Source organism: Rhinopithecus roxellana, chromosome 16 (assembly GCF_007565055.1).
Source record: "Rhinopithecus roxellana isolate Shanxi Qingling chromosome 16, ASM756505v1, whole genome shotgun sequence".
Classification (NCBI taxonomy): Eukaryota; Metazoa; Chordata; class Mammalia; order Primates; family Cercopithecidae; genus Rhinopithecus; species Rhinopithecus roxellana.
Genome location: NC_044564.1, coordinates 105,775,206 through 105,791,231, shown reverse-complemented (window position 1 = coordinate 105,791,231; position 16,026 = coordinate 105,775,206).

Sequence of the window (16,026 nt, the reverse complement as noted above, 5' to 3'; positions counted from 1 at the left end):
GGGATTTATCCTTTGAAAATATTTTGTAGGTATACACACATACACACACATGCATGGGTGTGCACAGCAATGTTATTTAAATCTGGGAGCAATGGTTATAACAAATAAGCTTATCTATAAGATGAAATGGCATTTGACTATTGATAGAACTTGGTGGATGCATGGGCATTATCATGGGAAGTAACAATATATTGTTAAGAAAAAACTAGTTTCAGAAAATATATGTAGAATCAATCAATTTTTCTGAAAATAAATATAAGTGCTCATTACATGTGTGCATTAAGAATTTAGAAGCCGATGCATTAAACTGTTAATAATCAGTGTGAACCTTACTTTCAACTTTACACATTTCTGCATTATTGGAATTTTCAAATATGTTTTACTTCTGTAATCAGTATAACCAAGCCATTTTTAAAGAAAGATACATTAGTCCTTTCAGTTGATTAAATAAAGAATTTTATAATATAACCCAGATTTATTGAAGCACAAAGTAAAGAGGATAATGCAATTATGCAGGTACTTCTGTATCCTATTGCTTTGTTTACCTTGTATAGTGTACTGAGATGGAGAACTATGGCAACAATGAAAATGAATCCTGTGAGCCAGTCGTTTTGTGGATAGATTTATTTTTATAGTTTCCTTAGTGTTTGTCTGTAGGGGAAAAAGACATAACATGAGAATGGGAACGATAAAATATCTCATTTTGTACCTCCTTCTATTGACAGGTATAAGTAATACCGTATGTTTACATATCACCTATTTTAGAGAGTGAAGTATATTTATGGGGAGCTATTCATTATCAGCATATTCCTGTGCCTGTATGCAGGCTCCATGAGCTGACCATTTGAATAAATTCAATAAATTATCTAATGACAGCTATTTTTTTTTTTTTTTTTTTGCATCCTTGGTCAATTAAATCTAGCTAATTTACTTTCTCATTTCATTAATTTGTTATGGAATGATTTGATTGGATAATCGTGGTTTGTTATTCTGGCTGGTTTTTAAACTGTGCATTCAAAATTGTGGCAAATAGGGTAAAACTGCCACAATTTCTGTTTTTCAGAATATTTCAGCATATTCAACAATAATTAGAGTCACATTGAAGTTCTAGTACAGGAAATTGCCTACAAATCCTGCTTACCTTACTTTTTAATTGAGATTCATGACACTTCAGCGGAATTACTTTAAGAAAAACGCCTAAGTCTCAATCTCCCAAGCATCCTTTCATTTAATGCTAAACATCTATCAAGAACCTACTATAAGCTCTAGACAGATAAAGCTGTACATTATCTTTAAAGGGATACAGGCCATTAAATACACAGTATAATGAGACAAAAGTGAACATGCATTAGGAGTTCTAAGAAAATGTTTTAACTACCTGCTAACCCAGGAATCAACTGGGCAAAAAAGATAGTTAAGGAATTCTAGGCAGAACCCATATCTTTTGGGAAAGAACAAAATTGTTACAAAGCATGGGAAAGTCAGTATCTGCTGTGATTGGAGCAGAAGTCGGGGGAGGTGAAGTGGCAGAAGATTTGGCTTTTTTTTGCTTGTTTGTTTTTTAGCGATGGGGTTTTGCCATGTTGCCCACACTGGTCTCAAACTCCTGGGCTCAAGTGATCTGCCCACCTCAGCCTCCCAGAGTGTTGGGATTACAGGCATGAGCCACTGCACCCAGCCTCGTGGTAGTCTTGTTTTAGATGTTTAACAAGGATCCTTATGAGGAGTCATTAAAACGGGAGTGGCGATAATAGCAGGAGGCTTCCAAATGCCTGGGCAGATAGGGCCGGGTACCTGGTGAAACCCTACCTCCAAGCTGAAGACAGCTGAAAGCCTGAAAGCCAAGCTACAAGTTTAATCCTCAGATTGGACTGAAAACTTGTCTTCCTGTTGGGCATGCTTTCCTCTGATAGATCTCCACCCTTCACCTATATTACATATACCTATCCTTTCCTAATTGGATTTCTATACTGCCATGTCCACTTTGAGTGGTGTCTTCACTCCCCCCCGCCTTTTCTTTTTGCATACCCACAAGCCAATCAGCATGCCCTCCCCATCCTGTGCTTCTAAAGACCCCAGATTCTGTCAATAGAGGAAGAAATGGCCTGACTTCAGGGAATAGAGACAGCCTGACTTCGGGGAAGACGACCTGCCATTCCCGTCCCCTCTCTAGCTCCCCTCTCTGCTAAGAGCTGTTTCTATCACTCAATAAAATTCTCCGCCTTCACCATCTTTCCACTGTTCATGCGACCTAATTCTTCTTGGACGCCAGACAAGAGCTCGGGACTCACTGAGTGTGGGGCGCGGGTGGGGGGGGGGGGGGGGTTGGGGGGGAAGGGTAACCAGAAAGGTTGTCACACCAGCCCTTTGCCATTGCCAGCAGGGGCCAGCCACTTCATATGATGAGGAAAGGGCCAAATGAGCTGCTAACACAGCACCGACCACGAATGGTAGAACTAAAGGAGCACTGTAACACCCGCTCTGTGGCTTCGGGGTTGTGGGCCCCCTCATATGGGTGCTGCTGCGTTCCCCTCAAGGCAATACACCTGATCTGGCCGCAGGCCCTGCATGGAGTTTGTTTCTGTGTCAGCACCCACAGTGGCCAGCTGGATCCTGCACTGGCTTGCTCACGTGCTCCTTCCTACTAGAAATTGAGCACAGTGGGCCAAGTACAGGGAGTGCCCCTGCCTTGAGTCCAGTAAGGGGCTGGGAGAAATCCTGCATCAATGACACATTTGAGTTCCTGTCTCTTTGGCAGTGGTGTTAGTATTACAGCAAGGGTGTGATCGGACTAGAAACCATAAATCATTGCATTTAGCAGTAGATATTTCTCAGAATTAATCCTTTATAAGGCAAAGTAATTAGAGGCTGAAATGATAAGCTCTGGGCCCTAATCCTGGCACCATCCAGCTGTGTGACTTTCAGCAAAGCATTGTTTTATCTTCTCTGTGCCTTAGGTTTCTTATCTGTGAAAATGCTAGTAATAATTATAATAATAATAACAGTAGCTCTCAGGGTTAATATAAGGATTTATACAATTAATGTAGGGAAAGTGCAATTCTCAATAAATATTAGCTAATGGTTTTATCTTATCTGCCCTCTGTTCCCCCATTGGTTTTAAAAAATGTTTTAGTCAAGTATCTTTCTTTACAGTAAATTCCACTTTCTTGTCAGGGAGCCCCCAGCACTGCCATACTGCTTTCTTTGTATTCTTTTTCTTCATTCTTTAGAAACCTGTTGTGATCCTATGATTAGTATTTTGTTATTTACTCTTCCACTCCGTGTAAGCTGTATTTCTTATAAAAGTCTCATACTCCTAGAACCTAGTTTTCATTTTACTTCTCAGACTGGTGTAAATGCTTGAGGGAAAGCATTGACAAAGCAAGCCCTGGGTAGCTGCAACAAAATTACTGTGGGCAAGGAAAATGGATCCTTGTCAGATAGCAAAGGAGTCTTGAAGCCACATGTACAAGGGACATGCAGAATTCTGCCTCTAGGGACCAACAGGTTTCAAACTTTAGCCCACACGATAGAGACACAATCTCAGCCAAAGACAAATTTATTCATGTCCCCTTTTTCCCAGTCTCAGTCCAGACCGACTCATCAGTAAAAACAAAGAACTTAAACAATGATAAATCAGATAAATCATTTGCATTAGAGGAAAAAGTGAGTAGGATCTCTAACAATTTGCTGTCATCCTATTTATTCAGGAGAAAAATGACAAGTGCCTTTTTTTTTTTTTTTTTTTTTTGATTCCTATTTTTGGTCCAGGGAATAGAAATAAACCTGGCACCAGTTGTGCTTTGATATCTGTAGGGAGCAGGGGAAACAAACAGGAAAGTGGCCAATTATAGGTCTGCACTGTAAGTGCTCAGACGGGGAGAATTCTTCATTGTGGGGACTCAGGGAAGACAGTAACCGGGCAGGGGAGCACTTTCTAGAGGTAACATCTGTTTCTGAGGTGGAGACTGTTTATTCTGTGCTCTTTATGTTTTCTTTGTCAGCTGTGTTTAGGTGGGGAGGGCACAGAAGTGTTTTTGCTGCCCGAGTGAGGAATAAACCCCTGCAGGTCCAATCTGATACTGATTAAATGAGGGCCTGAAAGTGAAGCCTTCAGGGTGTTTTCCTGCATAGCCTTTCAAATGATTAGATGAATCAGAGTAAATCAGTAGAAAACTCTGACATTTGACCTGTTTGAGTTTCACAAAATACTAGCTTCTTTTACAGACACTGAGATATTCAAGTTCCCAATTAGGGCCCAAGTGGGATGTTGTATCAAAAGAATTAGAAGCAAAAGCAATATGTGTGTAGATTATTAAATCAACTTGTTAATATCCTAAAGTTATTATGACTATCAGAAGCTATTATAGGTTAAATATCATTATAGTCAATGCTTTTAACAAAACTGTCTTTCATCTGTCTGCAGATTAATCATTCTCCTTTTACATTCCAATTGTAATTCTACTTCTTTATTTTTTAATCTCTTTCAAAAAGAAAAACATGAAAAATAATTGCATAACAATTTGGTTTAAGTTAGAAATTAAGTGGCCGGGCGCAGTAGCTCACTCCTGTAATCCCAGCACTTTGGGAGGCCGAGGTGGGCAGATCATGAGGTCAGGAGATCGAGACCATCTTGGCTAATAAGGAAAAACCCTGTCTCTACTAAAAATACAAAAAAAAATTAGCCGGGCCTGGTGGCAGGCACCTGTAGTCCCAGCTACTCGGGAGGCTGAGGCAGTAGAATGGCGTGAACCCAGGAGGTGAAGCTTGCAGTGAGCCAAGATCATGCCACTGGACTCCAGCCTGGGCAACAAAGCAAGACTTTGTCTCAAAAAAAAAAAAAATTAAAAATTAAGTGTGAATAGAAATATGAGACTAGACCCTAACTCTCATCACATACAAAAGTCAACTCAAAATGGATTACACACTTAACCATAAAATCTAAAACTATAAAACTACTAGAAGAAAACATAGGGAACATAGGGGAAATGTTTCATGACATTGGAGCATCTTTGCCCATAACATTGGTCTGGGCAAAGATCTTTTAGACAATAACTCAAAATCACAGGCAACAAAAGCAAAAATAGACAAATGGGATTGTATCAAACTGAAAAACTTCTGCATAGCAAAGAAAACAACAGAGTGAAGAGAAAACCTACAGAATGGGATAAAATAGTTAAAAACCACATATCTGACGTGGGACTAATATCAAAAATATATAAGAAACCTAAAACAATAGAAAAAGTTAATAATCTGATTAAAAGATGAGCAAAATATTTGAATAGACCCCTCTAAAATTTAGACATACAAATAGCTAACAGATTATATGACAAATGCTCAATATCACTAAACATTAGGCAGATGCAAATCAAAACCACAATGAGATATCACCTTACCCCAGTTAAAATGGCTATTATCAAAACAACAAAAGATAATTTATGCTGGTGAGGATGTGGAGAAAAGGGAGCTCTTATGCACTGTTTGTGAAGTACAAAAAGGTCTAGCCACTATGTAAAACAGTATAGAGGTCAAAAAACTAAAAATAGACCTACCATTTGATCCAGCAATTGCACTACTGGGTATATATCAAAAAGAAATAAAATCAATATGTCTAAGAGATATCTGCACTCTCATATTAATTGCAGCATTGTTCACAACAGCTAAGAAATGGAATCAATCCAAGTGTCTATTAACAGATGAATGAATAAAGAAAACAGATTATATATGTATACACAATGAAATACTATTTAGTCATAAAAAAATAAAATCCTGTCATTTTTGGCAACATGGATAGACCTGGAGGACATTATGTTAAATAAAATGAGCCAGGCACAGAAACACAAATACTGAATGATGTCACACATGTTTGGAATCTATAAAAGCTGATCTCACAGAATTAGAGAGTAGAATTGTGGTTACCAGAGGCTACGGAAAGAAGAGGCACGGAGGAATTAAGACAGATTTGTCAATGGATGTGGGGTCATCGTTAATAGGAATACTAAATTCTGGTGTGGTGTTGTGCAGGAGGATGAATATAATTAATAATATTGTATGATTTATTTCCAAAGAGCTAGAAAGGAGAATTTAGAATGTTCTCACCACAAATAAATGATGAATGGTTGAGATGATTGAAATGATAAATATTCTGATTCAATCATTACAGTCTTTACAGGTATCAAAACATCTCACTGTAGCCCCATAAATGTATATAATTACCATGTGCCAATTAAAATCATATATGGATAGAATTATTCTCTAATAACAGTAATATCTACTTTTGATATTTTCCAGGTTATGTTTGAAGACCTGTATATATATATATATATATATATATATATATAAAATTTCTTTTAATAAACACAGCAACCCTCATCCATCTCTTTTCTATCAATCCATCTACCCAAATATTGTTTCTAACTATTATGGAAACAATAGTTGCAAATGTAGAAGGATATCAAACAAAACAAATCCCTGAGCTGCCAAAACAGACATTAAAAGTTTATGAACTAAATTTCAAGTCATGTGTTAATGGAAACAAGTTGTCCTTCCCTGTGAGAATACCTGTGTTAAAATTTTTGGAAGAAATTAACTCACTTATATGGAGAACTTTGTTTCCTGAAATACTCATCGGGTGACATTCTGGAGATCCTGTTTTGAATATGTCACCTTCCTCCTGATACTGACAGACACTCTATGTACAAGTTAATATTGCACACCTGTAGATTAGTTTTAATTCAAACTTTCCTAGATGCCCTTTACAGAGAACACTGAACAGACATCAGACCAAACAATGGCATTTCTCATCCTCCAGTTTACTCCTCTACATCTTGGCTCCTAAGAACTAACAATATTGTTGCTTAATACCTTATTATTGTCCACTAATTTAACTCATTAGGAATCATAAATACAACATTTTAATTATTTATTTAAATATTTTTTCTAAGAAACTTAAGCGATAGAAAATCAGAAAGAATAATAAAATACATGTATCACTTTTTTTATATTTTCAATAAATGTTTAGTATTACAGATAAAGTTGAATTATCTTTTGTTCCCATCTCTAGAATCATTACTCATCTCCCTCTACTAGAGGTATATTTTGTTTAATTTGCATAACATATGTGATGCAAACTATCGCGCTGTATATTGTTGAGTTTTTTCCCACTCCCTGATTTTTTAATCTCTCCATATTCCATATATGGTTTTAGTTCAATCTTTTATCCATAGTGTTGAATTCCACCTCTTGAATATATCATTTTATTTACCCATTCCTCTGATAAGAGGCATTTAAATTGATTCAATTTTTTTAAATTTGCATTCTGAAATCTGCTAAAGATAAATTTGTCTGCACTTATAAAAATGTTCTTTAGGGAATTACTTAGAAAATAAATATTGAATTATATTTGTGGTTTCACTGAGTCCTGCCAAATTGTAATGTAAAACATTTTTACCAATTTACAGTCTGTCCAGCAGGGTATGAGAATGCCCATTCCCCACTGACCCAACTGTCAAATTTTGTTGTTGCTATTACTGCCAATCTGATGAGTGATTAAGGGTATCTCTGAAAGTCCATTTTTATCTTAATAATTTTAAGCAATTAAAATAAACATTAAAATATAAAAGATTATCCTGAATCTTCTCCATTAATGAAATAATTTGAAGGTGTTAGAGAGGACTGAGGCAAAAATATATCCTAGGGAGGATAGAAACTATTCTTTTTTCTTTTTTGGCCAGAGAAATCTGTTATACTGCTGTTTCAGAAATTTGTTATACTGCTATTTTGTTTGTGGGAAAGAATGTTATTTATTCATATTGCTGAATAAATAAAACATTGGAATGCAAAGTTTCTACTTGAAGTAACCTTGAACAAATGGAAGGCCAGATTAACTATAGGCTTTGGTAAGTGTTTAAATTTTGCAAATTTGTTGTTTGTAATTAGGAAATAATTATAGTGGATAGATCTATTCATACATGCTCTCTGTGCATTGTAATGCTCCAAAAATAATTAGAACAGTGTAAAAAGTCACAAAAAGAGCAGAATTGACCAAGAGAAAAAAAGTCAAAAATGAATTAAATTATATATAAAATTTTTAATAGAATAAAATAAGCATTAAAAGCTTTATATAAATTTAGAAGTTTAATTAATAGCATAAAAGAGCTGCTAGCTTCTTTACTCTCATTATCTTTTTATTTTACTTGTGTGCCCTACACTCCAATTGTATTGAATTCTTACTTCTGCAAACTTCCCAAGAACTTTAACAATTTGGTACTATTGTGCATATTGTTCTTAACTGTGTGGCAGAGACTTCTGAGTTTCACCATCTTCCTTGACACATAGAACTGATTTCCCAAATTCCCACATAGTTGAATATGTTGTATCACTGGATTCCAAAAAATACAACGTGAGCTAAGGGCACATGCCGTTTCTAAGCCTCACTCATAAAATCATTACATACGTAAGTCTTTGTTATCTTCCCTTCACATTCCATCTTGAAGGATATCTGAGTGCCACACTTTGACAGCCAGCACAAATATATAAAATCATATTTCAGGCTATAAAAAAAATGGAGTGGGATATTTACCAAACTTCACATGAATGATTATAGCATTGGACACCATTTGTTGCCTACTGAATTTACATTTGCCCTCTTTATTCCCTACTTACTAAATCTTATAAGTCACATGACTGTATTCCCATCTTCAGAGGTGGATTCCAAAATATCTGCAAGGAGGAGAAAGTCCCCTACCAACCTGCAATAGTTACATAAATGAAAAATAAATGTTTATTTGGATTGAGTCATTATACACTATTTGATCTGTCTTGCTATAGCTAATATTGCCCTAACCAATACAATAGAAAAGCTCACCCTTCCATATTCTACCTAGGGAATTCAACTTTATCAGGATCTTTGTGGGAGTCTGTGTTGTCTTGCAAACTCAGGAGGATTTTCTGTCTTCCTCCACTGAGTTCTCAAATTTTGTTTATACCTCTTTTAGAGTACTTTCCATTTTTATGTATTTATCTGCCTCAATCACTTTTAAACCTAGCAGTACTTTAGAGAAGTAAATTTTTCAATGAATTGTTATATCCATGTTGCCTAGCACAGAGCTTGACTCACAGAAAATACAATTAAATACACAAATAAATAAATATCAGTATAGATGGAAATGCTTCACACAATATATCATATGGTATGATGGATCAAATGATTACATGCAATCTCAACTTGGGTCCTCCAAGAAGCAGAGCTAGAACTGTAAGAAATGTATTGGGAAAAGTCCCATGTAGGGTAAACAGGAAGTGGACAAGCCTAGGCAGGAACAATCTTCAAATCCCAATGCAGGTCAGATACCTGCAAAAGGAAAGAAGGAAAAATAAAATGGATAGGAAGAGTCTCATATGCTAGTGAGTCTCTGAAAAAGTTTCAGGCTGGCCATGGATGTCCTGAGCAAGGTTTACCTAATGGAAAATTTCAGCCTCAGGAAGAAATGGTACAGAACTAGTGCTTCCAGCCTGCTGGCTCGGTAATGAACCCAGAGCAGACAGGAAAAGCAATAGTGGATGTAATGGGTAGCACTGGGGCTGATAATCAGCTGTCTTGGAGATCTGAGTGACACACTTTCATAGCAACAACAAAAATATAAAATACAATCTTTGTACTCGCCAAAAAAAAAATAAAGACTAGTTAATTTACCTTATTGTAAATGAATAGTTATTAGACATTATTTATAGCCTACTTTGTTATTTCTTACTTTCTAAATACTATTAATTATGTAACTACATACCAGCAGAAGATGCTATCTGAATTCATCCATTCATGATAATCCTATTTGTTTCACAAGTGCATGATTTAAGAAAAGCAATGTGACCTAATTCTGGCAAATGACATAGAAGAGTATATTGGTGATTTTCTGAAAAAGGTATGTTCTCTTGGAAAAGATGCGTACTAAATGAATCAGCTCTTCTCTTCTGAAAGTTACTGCCTCTGGATGTAACACCCAGAACCACCACCAGCTTGAGCCAACATGTTAGGAAGGGAGGAGTCAGGATTATCACAGAGAAGCAGAGTCAGAGGTCTGACCTTGCACATCTAGTACCCACCTCACTTCTGGAGCTCTGGGGTTTCTGCACTCAAGAGAAATACCTGCTGTTTTTATTAGTTAAGCCAGTTTCATCTGTATCTATTATCTGAAACAGAAAATGTCCTTTTCCAATTATTTTATAAATATTTTTAAAATTATACGAAATCCAAAATGTACCCATTAGGTACATAAAAATCTAAATACCACAAACAAAAAATGCAAATAATAAAACAGCAGAAAGATAGATAAGAATACATTTCCAACCACTGAAAGCAATCAAAGAAATAATATCACAGGGGCATAATCTCACTCTGATTTTTTAAAAAATATTGTGATATTTAATATGTATATAAGGCTTCAGGGAAACTGAATAATTATGTAAAAGCAGTTTAAACTAGAAGTTTATGAAAAATAAATTTGCAATAGATATTAAGCTTCTTTAAAATGGCTATAAACCTTAAACCCAGTAATTAAAATTACATATATTTTATTCTAGGAAAATAATTGCAAAATAATGTATCTCCCTATGATGAGCATCATTGTATTTTTTTAATAATGAGAAAGCAAGTAGGTATACCATTATTAGACAACAATGATGAATGACTAATTAAAAAGATGTTCTTACACTAAAGTAATTGTTTCCCACGTAAAGCTCAGTAGTATGAAACACATGGAATACTTGTTATAGATACAAATTTCTGGCCTCATTTCAAACTGAATCCAAACTTCCTGGGATGCTATCAAGAATCAACTTAATTGTTGTGTACATTTAATTTTTTTTTTAAATTACAGTTATATGTTAACACTTTTCTTAAAGAAGGTAATGACTGTAAACAGTATTATAAAACGATTCCATATATATAGAATTTACTGCAGTTAGATTTGGTCATCAGAGTGTTTTCATATATACACTAAGTCTTACTCAGTATAGAACACTTAACAAGTATTTGTACTCAATACAGTACACTTAATAAGTTTTAATCAATACAAAACACAGATCTCTGATCCACAGACCTCAGGAATAAACATAAATAACTTTCAGATGGAAAAAAAGTATTTAAGAGGACATATCAATATATTCTAAGAAAAGTAAGTATCTAGTAAAATGTTAATCTATTATGAAATAATATAATACTAATTGCAAACTTGAAGCATTTATCTACCATAAGCCATAAAAGTGTTGTAGTTTTGATAAACTAGAAGATGAAATGTTTGCTACTTTTTGGATTATCTTAAATTATAAGACATTGCAGACATAACCATTACTTGTACTTATATCTTAAAAAAAATTCTTGAAGTGAGTTGTGTTGATTTGCTACTGTGAAGTTGGATTTTATCAAGAATTAATCAATCAAGAAATCATTATTTCAATCAGTTTATAGTAATTGAGTTATAATCCTTTTCTGGGTCTGTTAACTGATGGATGGGTTTGTCTTGCCATCACTTCTTATTAATATCTATTGTCAAGCTATCATCATTCATTCATTTTAAGATGATGATACTTCAAAGAAAATAGCACAAATGAATAACAGAAATATCCTCATGGTAAATTTCCATGGCATCAGAAATTACTTCAGAAAAATAAAAATGTTAAAAATAAGCTACTGTTATTACAAACTCAATATTACTGGTATATTTTAATTTCTAAAATCCAGCCAATACTCCTTTAAAATTTATTTGAAAAATTAAAAAGACATAGTAAAATATATCACACTTATAAATGTCTATTATTTTAAAATATCTGGGAAAGTAACAAGTATATATATTTTAATCTCAAAATCACCAAAGGAAGGTGAGGGATGCTAAATTAAGTAGGAAAAGAAGAAGAAGGGGAGAAGGAAGAAGTCACTGATACCAGTATTTATAATTTTCTTGCTGCATGCTAGGTTCTGTTTTAAACACTCTGTGTTTAATCTAGAGTATAAACTTATGCAGTGGTACTGTTAGTATAACCTTTTTATAGATGAGAAATTGAGGTGATAGTGGGTTTGGTAATTTGCCTATGGTTCTATAGTGGACGTAAGATACAAAGTCACACAGCCTAGACCTTGGAGCACACACTTACCTCTGCTATATTACAGTTTCAGTATGTTAGTGTTGAACAGACCTGGATTTTAATAAGAAGTCTACAAACTCCCATTCAGTGTGAAAATTATTTAAAATTACTTGACTTTATACTCCAGTCTATAAAATTCAAATAATATTAATATTAGTGAAGAAATACATAGCTTTCTTCTCCCCCACCCTTTATTTATTTCACCTGAATTTAATTGAGGACTACAATAATTTCAAAGACCAGCACAGTGACAACTTACTTCCTCGTATTTATTATTCTCTAGAACTAAGGTAAAGGGTTATATCGAGAACGCCTGAGACTAAAGTGTAATACTTGCTCAGCACTTAACAATTGTAGTACTTTCACAGAGAATGGGAAGAGATAACATTATGTACATTTGCCAATTTAAAACATTAGGCTAAAAAAATTAAATGACTTGTACAAGGTTGCATTGATTACACAGCCATATTTTAATCCTTGCTTTGCCTTGTTTAAGCTTTATAATTATAGGCAACTCCATTGCTTCATCTTTGAAATGAACAATTGGTATCATATACTGCACAAAGTTTCTGTGAAGAGAAAATTGAGGCATATGAAAATTTTTGAAAGATGAAAAAGTACTAGTACAAACATCCTAATCAACCTAATTTGTTTATATGACAGTAAGTAGATACTATATTTTAAATGTATATTTCAAAACATAATAATAACAAATATTACATAATAAAACACTATGTAATAAATATCAAAATTACTTCCCATGAAATCTCAAGAACCACAAATTAAGAAATTACTAGTACCATCAAAACCATTATAACTACTGGTCAGCTACCATCAGCTGGTTAATTTCTTCCTAGGTAGAGGGGAATTATGTATTCTAGGAGCTATTAAATTTCAATATTGATGTTGATTAATTTATTTGAGACTGTAATAGTTGTCCCTTTGATACAGACAGGAGGCAGGTAAATCCTAGGCAGAAAAGGGTGGGGTCCCTGCAAAGCCCCACCCTCAAGCCTGAACCCACAGCCCAAAGTGAGAACATGCATTCCTGTCTTTCTGCCTGAGTGTTGCCTTTCCAAAACCACCCTGGCCCATCTTGCCCTCACTATTCCTGTACCCATAAAAACCCTATGGTCCACCAGTGGAGTGGCAGAGCAGCAGAGTGGTAGAGAAGGAGAGAAAAGAAGAAGCAGTCAGACATCTGAAGTAGCAGTTTGACTTTAGAGGGATGGCATGACAGTAGGAGTTTGGAGAAGAGTTCAGCGGGGGACTGCTGAACTCCAGGGGAATACCACCTTCCCCCTTCATCCCCTTTTCAGCTCCCCATTCCACTGAGGGCCACTTCCATTACTCAATAAAATTCTCCACATTCACCAACCTTCAATTAAGAACTTGGGTACCAAGAGAGTGGGTGCAAAAGGCTGTCACCCTGCTCCTCCACTGAGCTGTTTAACATTTAAGCTGTCTGTGGATGGCAAAGCTAAAAGAGCACACTATAACACATGCCCTCTGGGGCTCTGAGGGTCATAGGCAACCTCTAGATGCTGCCGCAGGCCCACATGGAGTTCTGCTTCTGCTGGTTGCCCAGAAGAGCTTGTCCTGGCCCCTGAACACATTCACTTGCATGCTTCCCCTCCCATGAGGAGTTGAGAGCTATGAGCTGAGTAAAGGAGGCAGAGCCAAACCCTTTTTGAGTCTCGTGAAGGGGTCAAGGGAACTATCCCACTTCACCTTCTGTGTATTCATATTTGAATGCTGGAGGAAATAGGTTCAGCTTGATTGAATAATCTTAACTCTAATGATATCCTTGATTGAAATGATGAGTTCCATGTGTTTATCTTTTTATCAAACCATACCATAATGTTTTGGAAATATCCTCAAAACTTTTAGAAATAAACTTGAATGTTTTTGACTGAAAAGTCTCTTTTAGCATTGTGTTAAATGTTAAAACATGAAATTCTTTGTGTTGACAAGTAGTAAAGAATGATTTGCCTGTCATTTGAAATGGTTCAGCTATAAAGTACTGACATATGAAACTTACAACAGAAATTCAGAATGACCTTACCCTCAAATGATAAAAATGGGAAACTTTGTAATAAATTTATCTTAAGTATTTCCTTAACAACGTACTTCAGTGTTCCAGCTCTATAGAGCTCCTCATAATACACTGGATTAAATCAAGTTACTATCATGGACTCTTGAAATGGCTTAGTATCACCTTCTTCCAGCTAGGCGAAGGTTAAACAGAGATGGAATACTTCATACTAGATGAAATAACACAGAAAAAAAAATCATTTCCCCTGATATATTCATCTTTAAGTTCAATCTTCTTCTACCCCATTTCTACTCAATTATCGGTCCTAATTCTTTTTCCTTTTCAACCTCTGAAGAGGCCCACCCTTCTTCCTTTCCTTCTGCAATGTTCAGTAGAACAGATCTTCATTAACAAATGTGTGGCTACGGCAGTAACAACTAAATGATTTATTTTCATCCTCATATTTTAGTCCTTTATATAGTCTAGTGTTAGTTCACTTTTTAAGCATAGTCTTTTCCCCCCAAATATGTTTATGCTGAAAATTTTACAATGTCTCCTTTAAAAATATTCATTAATGTACTTATTCAAAAATCCTTATTGAATGTATCAGTGTGCTAGATGATATGTTAAGCAATGTACAGTGAGCAAAATAAGCACAGTTTCTCCCCTCATGGATTATATATTCTGAGTGAGATATAGAGGGGAGTTTAGGGGATGGAAACAGAAGCAAACAGAAAAATTAAAAACTATAGTATCATGAAGGATAAAGATGTTAAAATGTAGAATAATAGAAGCTATTCTACTTTGCATAGGCTATTTTCAAATCTGTTCTATGCAAAAATGAAGACCTTGAAACTAAGATCTGAGTAGGAAGAAATGAGCTGAGAATCTACAAATGAAAATGGTTGGAAAAGATCTTGGAAACCAAAAGGAAAACAATGTCACCAGGTCATCTATAAAGGGAAAGTGAAAGGAAGTGAGATTGTTTATACAGAGAGGGTTAGAAAATGCAGGCCTTTGTAGAACATATACTAAGTTTCAGATTATATTCTAGCCATAATTAACATGACAACTGCTTAATGTAGAATTTAAAGCATTTAAAATATTGCCACAATCCCATTTTTTTTTTTTTTTTTTTTTTTTACTCCCTTGCTTTTGAAACTGAGCCAACAGCCCCATAAACTGTTCTTTAGGATAAACATAGAAACTGGTCTTTCTAGTCTTAAAACTTGAAACTTATATTTGTTTTATCTGAATTCCTTCCTCAGGAAAGGACCTTCAGACTCTCAAAAAAAAAAAAAAAAAAAAAAAGTACCAAAGAACTGAAACTCACCAGAACACCATATCCAGACAATGAGACTTTGGACTCCTCATTGTAATTGCTTTCTTGCCCCTCCCTAATTCTTGTTTTCTTACACATTGTTACACTTCTTTCCTGATATATAAACCCCTGCTTTTATTCAGTCAGGGAGGTGAATTTGAGTCTGAGTTCCCATCTCCTTGGATGCGGCACCCAGTTAAAGCCTTATTCCTTGGCAATACTTGTCTCCTTGGCAATACTTATCTCAGTGATTGACTATCTGTGCAGCTAGCAGCAGGACCTAGTCTCAACCCCTGGTGTTTTGGTAACACTTTCTAGGCAATCTGGTCTGCTGTTACTCAGTAAGACTTCTGCTTTTTCTTCCCTAAATTTTTGCTGACATACTTTCCTCTACTTATAACTTTGTTACTTTAACTGTGCCTACCAACAGCTCCACCATTCTTCAAAGCCTGGAGCAAATTTTACTTGCTCTGTGAAGCACCCCTAAATCTTCTAACTAGAGCATGTCTCCCTCACTCCCTCACACACACTC